At 32.9% G+C, this 10624-nt stretch overlaps 9 non-coding genes across 9 annotated transcripts; all 9 read right to left on the bottom strand.

Annotated features, from left to right (window-relative positions):
* Positions 1-914: 914 nt before the first annotated feature.
* LOC125812700 (small nucleolar RNA SNORD14) lies at positions 915-1038 on the bottom strand. Its single transcript, XR_007442016.1, has one exon. It is a non-coding gene; the product is annotated as a small nucleolar RNA SNORD14 (small nucleolar RNA).
* Positions 1039-1529: 491 nt separating this feature from the next.
* Positions 1530-1653, bottom strand: LOC125812699 (small nucleolar RNA SNORD14). Its single transcript, XR_007442015.1, has one exon. It is a non-coding gene; the product is annotated as a small nucleolar RNA SNORD14 (small nucleolar RNA).
* A 143-nt stretch (positions 1654-1796) lies between these two features.
* LOC125812704 (small nucleolar RNA SNORD14) lies at positions 1797-1920 on the bottom strand. The gene has a single exon (XR_007442019.1). It is a non-coding gene; the product is annotated as a small nucleolar RNA SNORD14 (small nucleolar RNA).
* Positions 1921-2064: 144 nt separating this feature from the next.
* On the bottom strand, positions 2065-2188 carry LOC125812705 (small nucleolar RNA SNORD14). The gene has a single exon (XR_007442020.1). It is a non-coding gene; the product is annotated as a small nucleolar RNA SNORD14 (small nucleolar RNA).
* A 208-nt stretch (positions 2189-2396) lies between these two features.
* Positions 2397-2520, bottom strand: LOC125812706 (small nucleolar RNA SNORD14). The gene has a single exon (XR_007442021.1). It is a non-coding gene; the product is annotated as a small nucleolar RNA SNORD14 (small nucleolar RNA).
* Positions 2521-2645: 125 nt separating this feature from the next.
* LOC125812698 (small nucleolar RNA SNORD14) lies at positions 2646-2769 on the bottom strand. Its single transcript, XR_007442014.1, has one exon. It is a non-coding gene; the product is annotated as a small nucleolar RNA SNORD14 (small nucleolar RNA).
* Positions 2770-2816: 47 nt separating this feature from the next.
* LOC125812701 (small nucleolar RNA snoR99) lies at positions 2817-2917 on the bottom strand. The gene has a single exon (XR_007442017.1). It is a non-coding gene; the product is annotated as a small nucleolar RNA snoR99 (small nucleolar RNA).
* A 243-nt stretch (positions 2918-3160) lies between these two features.
* Positions 3161-3283, bottom strand: LOC125812697 (small nucleolar RNA SNORD14). Its single transcript, XR_007442013.1, has one exon. It is a non-coding gene; the product is annotated as a small nucleolar RNA SNORD14 (small nucleolar RNA).
* A 108-nt stretch (positions 3284-3391) lies between these two features.
* Positions 3392-3515, bottom strand: LOC125812702 (small nucleolar RNA SNORD14). Its single transcript, XR_007442018.1, has one exon. It is a non-coding gene; the product is annotated as a small nucleolar RNA SNORD14 (small nucleolar RNA).
* Positions 3516-10624: the final 7109 nt, after the last annotated feature.

Genomic DNA, 10624 nt, shown 5'->3' with positions numbered 1-10624 from the left:
TTATAAAGTGATCTGTCATTCTTGTTTGTGTAACTAAAAACTAGAATTTTAATAATTATAAATTTAAATTTATAAAGTGATCTGCCATTCTATATGTTGCAAGTCTCAAAAACTTATTTATTTTTTATATAGATATATACCATGAATATATAAAAAGTATATATATACATGTACAAATTTCAATTGATATATGAGAACACCTATTAATTAAATACAAACACAAATTTTAAATTCGAAAAAAAAAATGTACATCATAGGTAAACAGCAAAATAAATTGACTTTATAAAATACAAATTTGAATTGATATATGAAAAAGAGTACCTATTATCAGAATACAAACACAAATTCTGAAGTCAAAAATATTGTACTATGTTAGATTAAGGTTATTATAATATGTAAACAACAAAATAAATTCACTTAATTATTTTGGTCTAGAAAAACTATCAAATACAGTTTGGTTTTATTGAAGTGTAAAGGGCTCATATCAAGTGTATTTTATAGAAGGTTCATTGTGAAGAAATCTCATGTTCAAAAGAATAGAACAAAGATGCACAATATAGAGTTAATAATAAAGCCACCAACAGCTATTAGGGGGCAACTATATCAGAAACCCTATGTTATGCAAATTTATCTACCAAATCTCATTCAAAAATGAGAAATTCTTCACTTTATCCTCTCTCTTTATAATCATAGCCCAAAACAGTAGCATTTTATCTCAATGTAATATGAGTATGCACTTGAGCCGACGAAACAACTTCACTAAGGCCTGCGTACAATCTACCATCATCAAACCCCACTTGTGGGATTTCACTGGGTATGTTGTTGTAATTTCAGAGTACGAAATGTTGTGAAGACTGAAAAAGGCAATAGCTGCAATATAACATATGGGGTGGGGATGAAGCAACATTTTGAAAGGCCTCAGACATCCAAGGAAGGATAAAAGCAGCATAAACTCTCAAGCCTAGCGAAGGCGAAAGCTCTTAGGCGGTCAGTGCAAATGTTTTGAGACACAAGCCTTAGGATCTATCTTCACAGGACAATACAAAAGCTTCTATGAACACTAGTTTTAGGAGTTGCACATACATCTGTGCATTACTATTGGTCTTTATATCTTTGTGAAGCAAGAACAAAAACATAGATGTGCTAATACCATATACAAAACAATATAATACACTCAAAGGACAATAAATTGATCAGGGCAGCTCAAACTTGATAGTAGGAACCTGAGTAGGGAAGAGTAGATGATGTATACGAAGCTCAAACTTTACTAGGAACACAAATCAAATATTCATAAAAGCTTAATTCCAACCATTTATGACAATGATATAGTATCAGGTTAACATCAAAGCCAATCAAAGAAAATAAAATTGAATGTAACTTATAAAAGGTAACACCAAGTGACAAGTACAATTACTAGTGTGGTAAAATAAAAGACAGTATCTACCTACTTAAAATAGGAGACAATTTGAATTTAAATATATATGAACAATAAAAAAGCATAGGGAAAATACTAAAATATAGCAAAAAAAGACCTCAAACATCCAAGGAAGGATAAAAGCAGCATATACTCTCAAGACTGGCGAAGGCGAAAGCACTTAGTCAGCAACTGCGAATGTTTTGAGAAACAAGCCTTTGGATCTATCATCGTGGACCAAAAAGAGTAAAAGGTTTATTAAAGAAACAAACCTAGTGCACACTAGTTTTAAGAGGAGTTACACATACAGAAGTATCCTTATAGTTCCTAATCATCATCAAGAATGAATAAAACCACAGTAAAAAATTAAACATAATTTAATAGCCTCAGACATCCAAGGAAGGATAAAAGCAGCATATGCTCTCAAGCCTGGCGAAGGCGAAAGCACTTAGGCGGCCACTGCGAATGTTTTGAGAAACAAGCCTTAGGATCTATCATCATGGGCAAAAAAAAATGAATATCAAGAAAACTAAGCAAGTGAACAATAGTACTAAGAGGAGTTACAAATACAGTGGTGTTATTATTAGTCTCCTATTCATCATCAAGCAAGAACAAAATCATGCTTAGCTAAAAATTAAACATAGTAAAAGAGCCTCAGACATCCAAGGAAGGATAGAAGCAGCATATGCTCTCAAGCCTGGCGAAGGCGAAAGCACTTAGGCGGCCACTGCGAATGTTTTGAGAAACAAGCCTTGAGATATATCATCATGGGCAATAGGAAAAAGGTTCATGAAGGGAAAGAAACAAGCAATCAAAACACCAGTCATAAGAGGATTACATAGATATTCATCATCAAGCAAGAACAAAATCTACCAAACTTACAAGTTAAAAAGCAAATGAACACTAGTCCCGAGAGGATTACACAGATTCATTTCAAGCAAGAACACAATCTATCACAGCTAAAACTTAATCAAAGTTAAAGAGCCTCAGACATCCAAGAAAGGATAGAAGCAGCATATGCTCTCAAGCCTGGCGAAGGCGAAAGCACTTAGGCGGCTACTGCGAATGTTTTGAGAAACAAGCCTTAGGATCTATCATCACAGGCAAAAGACAAGAAGTTCATGAAGGAAATAGATAAGCAATTGAACACTAGTTCTAAGACGATTACACAGATATTCATCATCAAACAAGAACCAAATCTAACATAGCTAAAACTTAAACTTAGTTAAAAAGCCTCAGACATCCAAGGAAGGATAGAAGCAGCATATACTCTCAAGCCTGGCGAAGGCGAAAGCACTTAGGCGGCCACTGCGAATGTTTTGAGAAACAAGCCTTAGGATCTATCATCATTGACATAACAAAACAGTTTAGCAAAACACAGCAACTTCTTAAAGCAATTCAAAATTGTACCATCCGATAATGATCAGCAAAACATAAACATTGTAATGCTGACAAAGTGATGAATGGATTCAATTATTAGGGACTTGTTCATCCCTAAAGCAACTTTTTCATTGCTAGAGAGGCAGACTTAAAAGTCCAAAATCCCCTAATTTCATAAGCAAAGGGATTATTTTCATAAAAGCTAAGATCTTTAGCCATAAAATCCAAAATTGATAACATAAATTATAGTTTCAAAAGCAAAAAAACCACAACATAGCAAAATTACATGCTAAAACCAAAATGGAGAAAACCCCAGATAGATTCAACAGCAAAATAACAAAACAATGGTTAGCTAAAAAATGATGGTGTCTCAGACATCCAAGGAAGGATAAAAGCAGCATTAACTCTCAAGCCTGGCGAAGGCGAAAGCTCTTAGGCGGCCACTGCGAATGTTTGAGAAACAAGCCTTAACAATTATCATCATAGACACCATATAATATAAGATTCTAATAAATAAATAAATCAATTAACCAAAAATTATCACAATTCCAACTTCAAACAAACATAAAACATAAATTAAAGAACAAAAAATGGGAAGATCTCAGACATCCAAGGAAGGATAAAAGCAGCATTATCTCTCAAGCCTGGCGAAGGCGAAAGATCTTAGGCGGCCACTGCGAATGTTTTGAGAAACAAGCCTTAAAATTCATCATCACAGATCAACCCCAAAATGCAAAAACTCAATCTCAAACCTTAAACAGAAGAACCCCAATTAAAAAAAAAAAAACTCAATCTTGATTCCATTTACCTATAACCCCTAAATAGAGGAACCCCACAATGAAAAAAAAACTCAATCTTGATTTCGTTTACCTAAAACATAAACAGAGGAAAAAAGCTTCGACAAGAGAAGGGGGAAAGGGATAATTGGCTAGGGTTTGTAGTGAAAAACTGCAGTGATGAAATTTGAGAGAAGCAAAGATTGAATTTATAAAGAAAAGGCGGAATATTAGGGTTTATAAGAGTTTTTAGGGTTTGCTGTTTATAGGCCTGGGTTGGAGAATCCAACAATTGTAGACCCATTTGGGTCGTGGCCCGGTTTCTATTATTTATTTTTGGGAAAAAGCTCAAATATGCCATCGAACTTTTAGAAAAAGTTTATTTATGTTATCTATTAAAAGTTTGGTTCATCTATGTCATTACCGTTTAAGAAAAAATTCATTCATGCCATTATTTTTTAATAGTGATTTTGCAAAACCACTTTTTACACGTGTCCAATTATAATTCAACCACGTCATTATTGTCTTTTTAATTAAAAAAAATCAAAATTGTGAACAAATATTGAATTAAAATAACTCACCCAAGTAAAGACCCACCCAAATTTTAAAAAGTCCCTATAAGGGTTACTGTGATTGGGTATAGGGACTTTTTAAAATTTGGGTGGGTCTTTACTTGGGTGGCTTATTTTAATTCAATATTTGTTCACAATTTTGATTTTTATTTATTAAAAAGACAATAATGACGTGGTTGAATTATAATCGGACACGTGTAAAAAGTGGTTTTGCAAAATCACTGTTAAAAAATAATTGCATGAATGAGCTTTTTCTTAATCGGTAATGACATAAATGAGCCAAACTTTTAACGGATGACATAAATAAGTCTTTTCTAAAAGTTCGATGGCATATTTGAGCCTTTTCCTTTTATTTATTTTAGATTATTTTTATCAAAGCTTCAAAAAAGAATGTTGGTCAAATAGATTTAAAAATAATTAATATTTGATCAAACTTTTAAACTATATTATACAAGGACGAGAGGGAGTTGCTCAGATGGTAAGCACCCTTCACTTCCAACCCGAAGGTTGCGAATTCGAGTCACCAAGGGAGCAAAAGGGGTGGGAGCTCCTAGGGAGGGTAAAAAAAAACTATATTTTACAAGTGAATTTTCTCAAATTATATTTTTGTAAAAAAAAAACTACTTCTTTTAGCTTTTGGAAAATAAATAGATTAATCAACGCAAGCGTGTTGTTTTCTGTCCAAAAAGGAACATTTATATTTTATGCAGCTCATATGTACGGCTACAATCAGAACCAATGTTTTTAAATTAATCATAAAATACATAATATAACATCAAAATATTTTTAATTACTTTTAACAATATAAAATACCCTAACCATTCCGCTATTCCTGCCCTAAAGCAAGGGAATCCGCTCTGACCCACCACCCTGGTAGGAATTGCTAGATTTACAGATCCATAAAATTCCAAAATGTCCACTAAAATTCAATGATCTTACAAATGATTTTATTTTTTATCTTATAGATGACTCTATTTTGAACAATTCATTTTTCTTTTATGTGGGTAAGCATGTCGATCTTTTATTACATAGTTGCAAGCTGAACAAATCACTAAATCGAAGACCATGTACTTTCATTTTAGATTGAATGTAGTTAAAGGTCTTTATTGGGCCTAGATCATGCACCCTCCCATTCATTTTACCCCTCCCCCCCAACTTTGATTTACATATCATTCACTGAATCATCTTGAAGTTAGGGTCGGCTCTTGCCTATGAATTTTTAGGCCAATGTCTGAGGCCCCTCAAACTTCTATAAAAAAAATCATGTTTAATTTTTTCATGAAAAAAATTAATTATTTATAATAAAAAGTATATATATATATATATATTCTCTTCGCCAACACTCACATTATTTATCCTTTTTAACTCCTTCTACACTCTATTTTTTCAATTTTTTTATAGTTAGAGTAATATTCTGCCAAAAATATGAATCAATAGCCGAAAAGTGTTGAATAAAGTATATTACAAATATTCTTTTATTTCTTCGTAACTTTTCATTTTAAAGTAAGGTATACCAAGTTATCAACTTTTTGAATCAGATTCTATGATTCTAACTCTTATCTTTATTTAAAACTTATCAACTTATTACTTATAGAACTATATTATTGATTCATATAATAATTGTCTCAATAAAATGACGTTTTTCAATGTTGAATTGATAAAGTTTTGCTTAAAAATAATAATTAAAAAAAGTATTTGAAAAAAACATTTATAAAAAAGATATTAAGCAATAATTTACATCTAAAAATTTAGAAAAATAAATAAATAAAAATAAAATTTATTTAAATTTTAGGCCTCTAATTAAAATTTCGCTTTAGACCTCGAATTATATTGAGTTGCTCCTGCTTGAAATTGAGTTAACTTGTCTCAATCATCTGTCGACTGAGATTGGTTATACTCCTTCAAATTGTGTTCTACTTATTATGTATATTTTTAAAAAAATTATGTATAAATGAATAATATTATAAAGTATAACTTACATAAATCCCATAGTGTAAAACCTAAATTACATCTTATCCTTACTTTTTTTCTATTTTACAAAAATCTCTTAAAATATGAGCCATCCGGATACATTAATTGTGATACATTATAAAACTTGTTTGTTGCGTTTAATATGGAATATTAGCATAAAATTGATTTTCTTTCTCATAAATCACGCAGATCTGATTGATATCAATCCATTCCAATCTGTAACAACTTCACAAAATTCAAAATTCAAATTTTCATCTTCTTCATCAATTTGAAATCGTAAAAGATTCATAGGAGGAATTGCCCTTCTTTGTGTTATTGCTCAACAACTTGTCAATGTTAGCATTGATGGAACGATTGTTGATTTTCAATTGTATAGAGGAGGTACTCTTATCTGTTACTCCTTTTTTACACTTTTTTTTGCCCTTTCTTCTTTCAAGAATCCCAAAAATGACGTGCACTTTGTCCTTTTGTATTATGAAATATGTAGGGAATCTATGATGGAAGTTGCTCTAGTAGTCCAGATGACTTGAGCCATGGAGTACTAATAGTAGGATATAGTTTCGAAAGAGATGATAACTACTGGATAATCAAGAACTCATGGGGTTAATCATGGAGAGTTGAGGGATATGGATATATAAGAAGAAACAATGATTTGCCATATGGTGGTTGTGCCATTATTTCATTGGCTTCTTATCCGACGAAGAAATTATCTTTTGTATTAACTCCTTATCCATCTCCAACAAAGTCAACATCTATCTTTTCAACAAAGGCTACCAAGTTCCCTTCTGGGTTTCATTCTCATCAGGCTAGACCATATCATCAACTACAATATTACGATATTGGGTCAACATGTCAAGTATGGTAAGCATATTCTACACACACTTTTTTCATACGTTTACCAACATGTTCCCACTGAGACTTGAATTAACATTAGTAAATTGATGATGAAAAAAAAAAACAAGGATGAACGGTGAAAATCAAGGAAGATGAAAATTACCTATTCAAGAAGTTGAAATTGATTTGAGTGGAGAGAGCGATTTTGAATTTCAAATTGTTAGGAAGGAATTAATTGATAAGATTGTGGGAGTGAAGTTAGGGAAAGATTAATGGAGTGAATTAAGGAAGAGAAACGTTAGTTTTAGGAGTATGAAGTTATGTATCAGGAGGTTAAGATTTGGGAGTAAAATAAGGGATTTTGGTAATATTTTGAAATGGTAGGGAATAATAAAAATTATGGTAAATAAAGGTGTGTAGATAGGTAATATTTCCTATTATAAATGCATAATGTTGCTTTAGTGAAAATTATCTCTTTAATCCATTAATCTAAATTCAACTCACTCTTCTTGTTCCTTACATGGTCTCACAAAAAAAACTTATTATATGACGGTTCACTTTCTGGTTGTCAAATAAAATAAAATCAATGACTAATTACATATTGAATTGCTTACAAGTTAAAAGAATAATATTATATGTGGTTGTGAATTTCTTCTAATCATCTTGATGTTGATTGCATTTCAGTAGGCAACAAATCATTTTTTTTAATTTTTCGATTTTTTTTTGTCTAATCAACCTTAGCCTTAAATTAATGTATTTCTCAATAAATATTGATTAAGCTTTATTCGTATATGATTAGAAATCAATCAAATTTATTATTTTTCTTGCTAGCATTTCTAAACCAGTCAAACAACCTTACACTTGATTTCTTCTTAAGAATCGTAACAACCATCTTGTCATATTCAAGAAGAACCATATACACCTTTTTTTGCAAATTAAAGGATTAATGTTAAATCATAACTAAAATTAAATATTATAAAGTAATGCAATTGTATATTTTAAACTTATTAAACATAACTTGTCTTGGTGCAAATAAAATTTGGGATAATATGATTTATAATTTTAAAAAGTTAAATATATTCATGTACTATTAGAAATAGTTTCAATATGTCAGATCCGAATCTACACCCTAGCCGAGACAGAGTACTTGAAATCACAAGTGATTCCAAGTTGACCCTTGACATGGCATATCTAAGAATATTACAGAAAAACTAAAGTGGAAGTTGTAAACTAAAATTATAAGTGATATAGATTTCAGAAATAAGTCTACTACAACTGAATATTGGTGTTCAAAACTTTTTAAGCGAATAAGATAATTTGTCGAGGCAAGACCCCGAGCTGCCTAAAAGTTAACACAATTGAAGTGAATAAAATTTGTTGAATCATAATTGGAGTCCTCTGAATGTGAGGAGGACTCACCACAATGCCGAAAGTAGAGGAACTTAGTGGAATATCTGTTCGCGAATAGAGCAGTCAAAATGGGCTTAGCCCATGAGACCGCCCCAACCCAATCCGTTATTGGGGTAGGGTTGGGATAGAATTTTTCAAGCCCATTTGAAATTAGGGCTTATAAGCTCCGCCCATATAACCTTTTGACCCTTGAGGCTTGATTGGGGTCGAGCTGGGTTGACCCATGGGTCAAAACTATTTATTTAAGGCTAACTTACAATAATCTCACTAGTATATGAGCTCATTACTTAAATGGATGTTATGTTCTAATATTACAAATCTTACCAAATTTTGGTACGTCCAGATACATATATCTCGAAATACATGGAATCAAAATTGGGTTAATTTGTTCTAGATACATTCTATTTAAGTGGATTGACATGTATCTAGGATACATACACAAGACTCGTGCCCTCGCCTCCTTCTCATCTCGTTTGCCACTTTCTTATCTCGCTCCCGTATTTGGGATGCATCACACCAGATACATGTATCTCGTGTATCTAGTATCCTAGAAACGTGTTAATTGATGCTTATCGTGACTAACGACACTAACCTACGACATGAGTGTCTATGATCATTGATAGTATAGTAACCCAACTAAAGGTTGGGGTCGTGTCCCAAGGGAGTGATTTTGAGAATTTATAGAAAAATAAAATTAAGCTCTAACTAGTCGTAGCTAAAGACATTGATGATTAACAACATAGTAAATTAAAGGGGTTGGCACAAAGTGTCAAATATCGATTGGGGGTTTTGTCACAAGTAGTAAAAATAGCAAAAATTAACAAGAAAATCAAGTATGGAGAAATGTTCTTGGGGTGTGACCGCAATACAAGTCGAGATAAATCGTTGGGTACATGCTTTCAATAGGAAATTTGCAAGATAATAGTGACTAGGCTAAGCTTTAGATGGAAATAAGTTTCCTCTCGGACAACTTACTCCATTTCAAATGAGTTCCTCTTGGACACCTATTTGCTGCATGAAGACCAGCCTACACCTTACCCCACTCACTCTCTCGAGCTGAGTGTTAGGATATGGGACTAGGGCTCACTCTCTCGGGCTAAACCTCATGTCAACCCACTCCTTAGACCATCATTCTAGTGGTCTTGGTTTCGCGACCTCCCTCTCGGGCAAGCCGAAAACACATGGGTGGTTTCGTATTTGGAACTACAAACCCATTAAATTAAACCACAACCACTAGGTGAAATCACCATTAAAATACATCTACCCTATCAGCAAGCAAGACCCAACAACAATATCAACACATATTTGCTAAATCACACCGCAAGAATGAGGGTTTTTAGCCACACATCAAGAAATAACAAAATACACCTAAAATAATACTAAAATCAAATGGGTATAAGAAATTAAACCTTGATTTAAGCAAAGGAAGAAGAATGGAGAAGGCCCACTTCCAACTTGTGGAAGATGAAATCCTTCTCTTTTCAAGTCTCCCACAAAACCCTCTCCAAACTTGAGAGAAAATATCTAAAAACGTACTATTCTATTATGATAATAAATAATAATGGTTCAGAACTTTTAAAATTAATAACAAGTTTAGTATTTATAAACTTCATAAAATAGCGCTGGTGGATCTTTCGGTGAAGTTAGTCGATGCCGCCGAATGACTCGCCGACTCACCCTTCTTCTGTTCATCGCCGTTTCATGCTTGCCTTCAACATCTTCACGTTCTGGACCATTGGGCGGTATAGTACTGCTTTGCAAAACTATTCAGCGAAGCGCCAACTGCTCCTTTCGTCGCCTTTTTTATCATCTTCCTTCAGGGCTTAGCATACTGGAACAAAGGACGGAGTCTGTCCTTTCGGCAAATCGCCAAAGGTTCTTGGCGATGTTCATGCTTTAGCTTCTTTGTTCTTTTCGGTCTTTTTGTTCTTTTTTGTGCCTAAGTGTCCATGCTTCCACTAAAACTTCAAATACCTGAAACTTCAGAGTTTTCATCAGATATTGAGACAAAATAAGCATTCGAGGATACTATTTCTATCAAAATAAAGTCCTAAATGAGTCCAATTTGTGGACTCATCAACACCCCCAACTTAAACTTTGGCTTGTCCTCAAGCAAACTTGAGTTCAGCCGTTCAAAAACAGTGTCTCAAACAGTGCTACACAAGACTCAATCATGAGTGCACACAACAAGACTCAATTTACTTATGCAAGAATTAAATGTGTACTCAAAGATTTAAGTTGTGACACACTATTACCAAAGATTCTTA

The sequence above is a fragment of the Solanum verrucosum genome, unplaced genomic scaffold (assembly GCF_900185275.1).
Source record: "Solanum verrucosum unplaced genomic scaffold, falcon-dt-bn FXZP01000275.1, whole genome shotgun sequence".
Classification (NCBI taxonomy): Eukaryota; Viridiplantae; Streptophyta; class Magnoliopsida; order Solanales; family Solanaceae; genus Solanum; species Solanum verrucosum.
This window is presented reverse-complemented; position numbering and strand designations above follow the sequence as displayed.